General features: G+C 37.3%; 1 pseudogene; it reads right to left on the bottom strand.

Annotated features, from left to right (window-relative positions):
• Positions 1–5,193: 5,193 nt before the first annotated feature.
• LOC713385 (small ribosomal subunit protein eS6 pseudogene) lies at positions 5,194–5,942 on the bottom strand (annotated as a pseudogene).
• Between the last annotated feature and the right edge of the window lie 820 nt (positions 5,943–6,762).

Below are 6,762 nucleotides of genomic sequence, written 5' to 3'. Positions count from 1 at the left end.
GATTGCTTGGCTGGAAGGGATCTTAGAAATCTAAGAGTGATTGAGGGTTTGCTCTTTGATGATGATCTTCCTGGTTTCCAGTTCCAGTTTTGCAACTGGATGTGAGTTCTTGACCAAGTTATTTGGCTTCTCCAAACCTCAATTTCCACAGGTGTAAAAGAGGAATTATAATATATACAGTGGATTTTGTGAGTATTAAATGAGAGGATTAAATGCTTGTGACCTGGTACATTTTAAATAAACAATAAAATAATTGGCTATTATTTTATTTAATTCCTTCATTTTATGGATACAGAGAAGATAATAACAATAAATATAAGTAATGCCTGGTGTAGCACTTTACTTTATGAAAATATTTTCCCACGCATTTCCTTATCTAATTCTTTTGCTGCCCTATGGAATGGGTTACTATCACCACTATTTTGCAGAGCAGGAAACTAAAGTTTCAGCAGATACCATAACCCGTCGAAAATCACGTGAGATAATGGCTGTTGCAGGACTTGAATGTAGGTCTTTTGAGTCTCAGAGCAGTGTGCTTTCATCTGAATCAGGCCAACCCTAGGCAGAAGTATTAACAGTAGCTAACATTCACTCTGGGGTAAGCACTGGCTGGGCATTTAAATGTGTTATTTCATTTAAACCTCACAACAACTTTATAATAAAGATAGTATTTGAGTTTTCATTTCAAAAAAGTTAAAATATCACCCACAAGGGTCACTGAGTTATTAAGTAGTGGAGCCAAATTTGCACCTAATCAGTTTCATGTTTTATCATTAAATTAAACTGTCTACAAATAGAAAGCTATGCAAGAAGACAGGGTCTTAAAAGAGGGTGATCTTCCAATAAGTCATAGCCTGTCTTTATCCAGCACCAGGAGAGGTGTGGGAGAACACGGAATAATAATATGCAAACATTATTACATATGAGCATTGTGCCAGGCACTTTACATGTATTATCTTCATAGCAACCTCAGAAGGTATATGTTATTCCCCTCATTGAAGACTTGGAGAAATTATTCGTTGCTTAAAATTACACAGCTAATGGCAGAGCAAAGATTTGAAGCTCTCGACCTTTCTACAACTGTGACACTGCAGCTTTTAGAGCACAGAGGAACTTAAACATCATTGCTGCCAGTTCTCACCCTCACCTGTGAACAAACTGAGATGGTAAGGGCCCATGTTTGTCCTCATAGGTAGAAACTGCAATAGAAGTCAACTTGTCCAACTTCCAGCCCAGTGATCTTTCTGTCTCATCATACAATATAAACATGACCCCTGCCTCAGGGAGCTTATACTCCAGTTGCAGAAACACAAATAATCAGAGAGCAGCTTAAGTGAATATGTATCAGAGACTTCACCCTATGAAGAAAAGTTATGTTTTCTAGAATTTAAAGAGAAGCAGAGTCAGTGAGGACAGGAGAGGCAAGTGGGCAGAGGCTTTCTACTTTAATGCACATAAGAATCACTTGGAAGAATCCACTTAAATGCAGATTCCCAGGCTGGAACCCAAAAGTTTGAAGTCAGCAGTGTACATTTTTTAACAAACAGCTCTGACTCTGAAGCATTTGCCAAAATTCACTACTTTGGAAAACAGGAAATTTGTGAGTAGGTTCAAAAGAGCAGTAACAATTAAGACTGGATGTAGACAATAGGAACAGATTCAGGAGCATTTTGTAAACTAGGCAAACCATTTCAATTTATATGATAAATTGGGACATTTTGGAAAAGGGGTGAAGATGAGTAAGAGCTGTGTGAAGAATGGTTTAAACCAGAGAGAACACGGAATGAGGAGGAAAAGATAGAAAGGCCTGGGTGAGAAAGGGTGTGTTTTAGAGGCATTTCAAATGGGAAACCAATAGGAGTGGCAATAGGAGGTCAGATGGAGTGGATAAAGGAGATGGATGTAGAAGCACCTGATGGAGGAGGAGTAGCTGGGCCTGACTGCAGATGCACACAGCTCTATCAAGCTCAAAGTTAATAAATACTATTCTAGTTGTACACCATGACCAAGTTAAAAATTCTTCATGAAACATATAGTCATAAAAGGCATAAAGTGTTCCTTTCAGCACTTCCTACGTGAAAAGGGACGCCAAACCTCACATTCCTCACAGTGTCCTGAAAACAACCCTTTTAAAGGACACAAATTAAAAAATGTTGTTCTGATACTTGATCTCACCCAACCAAGAGGCCCTGGGTTTGGCTCAGAAAAGGGTGATTATTTAACTCTTCTTCGGCAGTTTTCTTCATACTCTTCATTTTTGCCCAAAGAAAGAGGAGTGCAAAGCTAATGCTGGATATTCAGAAAACTATTTTCTAAAAATTTTTAAATGCTCAAACAGCATTTTTAAAAATCCTTTTTTACAGGTAGAGGAAAGGTGAGGTACTAAAATTGCATACCAAGGACTCCTAGTCTCCAAAGAGTAATCTTGTTGGAAAAAAAAAATCAATAAGATGACAGTACAACTCAAATAATTTCTACTAAACCAGATAAACCCCCAATAACTATGAGAACTTTCTGATTATTTTATTTTAACTAAAGGGCCCAGGTCTTTGAAGTTTTTTGTTGTTGTTGTTGTTCTTATTTTTCCATTAACACTTGAAAAACAGTAGCTGGACACCAAAGTCTAAAAACTGTTTAAGATAATTTCAAAAATGAAAACCTGAGACTTAAAGGCAAACCACCTAAGTGAGCATATGCAGATGTTTTCTTAACTAATCATACACTATAGCTGAGCACTCCAGAGACACTGAAAGTTTGGAGTTTAAAAAAAAAAAAAAAAAAAAAACCACTTTAATTAGATTACAAAGTCTAGAAGTCTAGTTCACTAGCTAGAACATTAGCAAAAGTCAGTAGATCTGCTTTGTTAATCTGCAAACTTTTAAAAATTAACTTTATACATGATCATTTTATACTTTATACATGACCATTAATATAATCCAAGTTTTTCAACTTGAGAACTTCAAGTGTTTATAACTTAAAAAAAATATATAATTTAGCTGCTCTTATTTAGGAAATTTATTTGAGGAATATAACTGAGAACTCTAGAATTTTCAGTATATTTATTCTAAAATTAATTTATTCATTTAAAATATGTAAATATTTTATTTAAATTGCAGTCATTCCTATTTAACAGTTCAATTTAATTTTTGAGTAAATTGAGCATCTACTATATAATAGCTACTGCTAGGGATTGAAGAAAGGGTGGTTGAAATGTGTGGGAAGGTGGGATTATAAAAATGAATAGCTCACAGTCTAGCGAGAGAGAACTACGCAAATGGCTAGAATTTAACGTGAGAAATACTGTAATGTATTAGCACCCAATGTTGTAGATACACAGAAATATAATGGGGAAGATTTCATTTGAAGCTGATCTTAAACAATAAATAGGAACTAGCTGGGTAAAAGAGAGTGGGGTTCAGGGTAAGGCATTGTTGGCAGGTAACAAGATAAGGAAATGCTAAGAGATATGAAATGACATGCTGTTTTGAGAAAACTACAAGTACATCAATGTGGAAAATCAAAAGGAATCTTAGAATGACAGGATCTCAGAGAGGATCTTAGGAATAGGAAAACACAAACTGGCCAGATTGGGAAGGGGGTTACATAACATAATCCTATAAGAAGGTGGAAGCTCTTGGCAGTTTTTACATAGGGGAATGCCATAAAACTGGATCCTATATAAAGAACTCCTGTCTGAGTGAGAAAAATAGATTAAAGTGAAAGCATCATTCAATTTAGTTTCAAAGCTAGTGCAGGCATAGATGTAGGTAGGGATGCTGACAAGAGTAGATTAGATATCTAGGAGGTCCACCGAGTAGCACCGGGGAGTGGGAGGAGCTGGGTGAGAATAGGAGCATAGTTTCCAGCTTGGTTGCTGAGTGAAAGATTGTTGTGCGTCAGTTAAGCTGGGGGATAGAGCCTGCCATAAGTATTATTTTATATCTAAGAATAACTTAAATGCTAAGACATCAAGAGCATATATTCCCCTCCTAGCCCCTCACTTATTTATTCAGGACTCTGGAAAGTAGATGTAGTGTCAATTTACTGTTTGCCTCATGGCAGATTATGTCCCACAGCCACTGATGTCACTCAGTGGAGCACAGGGTGGGCAACAAAATGGACTGGAGATTCATAAATTTCTAGGCTGTCCATGGTACCTTCCCATCTTTGGTGGATAATTATCCCCAGGAAGAATCCACATACGCTCTGTTATTGAGGAAGACCCTGGAAATCAAGGGTTGAGAAGGCATAGAAATCACGGCTAGGGAAGATGTGATAGAGCATCCTCACAGAAATTCAGATCTGTGAGAAATTTAATCCCTGAGAAGTTAAATGTTTTCCTGTTATCATCCTCCTAAGATCCTCTCTAAAATCCTGTCATTCTAAGGTTCCCTTCGGTATTACCACATTGATGTACTTGTAGTTTCCTCAAAGTAAGTCAGCAGCATTCCTTTCATATCTATTAGCATTTCCATAGAGTTATTTGGAAATGGTTATTTAAGGGATCTCTTCATACTGCCTACCTATGTCATTTTCCTATCCCATTACTCAGAGAGAATATGCAATTTGGTCTGTATATAAAATCGAGTACATAAATAACTAATATCACAGTTCAAGAAATGGTTTGAAGATAGGTTCAGAATACAAGTGGTACTCACAGAAGCGTAAAGAACACCCAGTAGCGAATCAGAAAATATAGAAGCAAGACATGTTGCTTTGAATAATAATTTCAAATTCAATGAACAGAGGGATTGGAGGGAAAGACCATCCCCCTCAAAGAGAACAGCATGTCCAAAGGCCCAGGGAAGAAAAAATATTTTATGGAATTTCAAGTAGCAAGGAGGAAGAGGAGTATAAGCAAGGAGAAAGCAGACACAGAAAAAGAGAAGAGATTGGCAAGGTCGGGGGTGGAGAAATGTGGACGGTAGAAACAAAACAGAAAAAGAAGCCACATAGTAGATAACCTGTGTCCTTGAATGCCCTGTGTCCAAGTTTCTCAATCTCTACAATGAAAGAAGAAATGCCTTCCTCTCTTTCTCCCCATAAGCAATTAGGCATTTTCACTCTGTTCCTACAAGTTGAATAGAAATCTAGATATATTGTTATGAATCTGAGTAATAGCTGATGTTTATGTGCTAGGCATTAAGGTCATAAATTATCTCTGTTATTTTTTTTTTAGTCTGATCTTATTTGTTACTCAAAACATCTTATTTTTGACTGGATTGAGACAGAAGTAGAAGCTCGCTGAGAGGACAGTCTGTGTCTCTTGACAATCTGTTCCTGGTGCTTCTCTTCAGCCTCTTTCATTCTCTTGGCTGAAAGTTTAGCATATTCCGCGGCCTCTTCCTGATTTTTTTTTAGTATGCTGCTTCTTCAGAGCAATACGCCACCGTTTGTGCTGCAGGACACATGGAGTAATAAGACGCTGAATCTTGTGTGCTTTGGTCCTAGGTTTCTTACCTTCTTTGTTGAAGAGCTTTCTTACAACATGCTCACAGACATCATCTTTAGAGAGACTGAAAAGTTTGCGGGTTCTGCTAGCTCTTGTGGGCCCCAGGCAACAAGGCACTGTAGTATCAGTCAGTCCAGGAATATCCTTCTCTCAAGTTGAGAACACTCAGATTGGCATCTACAACATAACCACTAACAGATTTCGCTTTCTTTCTCCAGTTCTCTTTGGTCTGTAAAGGAATGCCCCTTACTCAGTAGCAGATGGACACAGCCATGGGTCAAGACACACTGCTTCATAGGGAAACTTTGTTTGTCATTCCCATCACTTATTCAAACCACATAGCCCTTCCATTCTTCACCCAGAGCATCAGCATCAACTTCTGTGGCCATACGCTTCTCATAAAAAGTAAGAATTTTTCATTCATCAATCACTTAAATGAGTTTCTGGCAGCCAGTGGCTGGGAAGAAGATGTTCAGCTTCATCTTGAAGCTGCTGATGTTGGTCTCCCAAATTATCTCATTTAAATAACACAAAAACTCTATGAGGCAAGTAGTATTATTATTCTTCATTTTAGATGGCAAAGCTAAAGTTTAGTGATATTAATCCAGTAAACAGGAAAGCCAGAATTTAGATACCAATGCAAAACTAAAGAAAAGGGTTTGTTCATGTGCTCTGGATATCTGATCTCTGTAAGTGTTCTGAATGAGTCAATTTAGTCAAATCACCCATTTTGCCATTTTTGTAACCAAAAAAAAAGTAAGTCAACTAAAAATAAACATCCTATTCTACTAGCAGCTGAGAGGAATGCTTTTCTTCCTTTCAAGAAATCACAGGTTTCTGACAGTCTTCACAATCAGAACCAGTCTAGCATACCACTGAAAAATTCCTGCCTGAGCCCAATGAGCCCCAAGAACCTTAGAGAATCAGATAATCCCTTTACTAAATGGCATCATCAAAAATGTTACTTTTTCCCTCAAAATCAAAATATAAACATTGGGGGGAAATCTATCTTAAATAAAAGCAAGAAATTCATCATAAAAAGAATTTGCTTGGAAGTGTCATAACTTTGCAATGGTTTTACTTTTCTTCCATATGTGTAAGGGAGAAAAATGTGCCTGTATAAACAAAGCTTGTCTTACCTTCAAGTGACTGCAAGAAAGAGTCATTTTTCAAAACGGAGTATTTCTATATAAAACCTGCATAATAGTAGTAATGGTAGTTTTTTTGTTTGGTTTTCAGAAAGCAGCCCACCTAAATGAATTCCTACCCACCAGACAGAATTGAATACAGGGACAGGATGGGGAGCTAAC

This window comes from Macaca mulatta, chromosome 11, assembly GCF_049350105.2.
Source record: "Macaca mulatta isolate MMU2019108-1 chromosome 11, T2T-MMU8v2.0, whole genome shotgun sequence".
In the NCBI taxonomy this organism is placed as follows: Eukaryota; Metazoa; Chordata; class Mammalia; order Primates; family Cercopithecidae; genus Macaca; species Macaca mulatta.
Note: the sequence above shows the minus strand (reverse complement) of the source record. Positions and strands in the feature narration are given on the sequence as shown.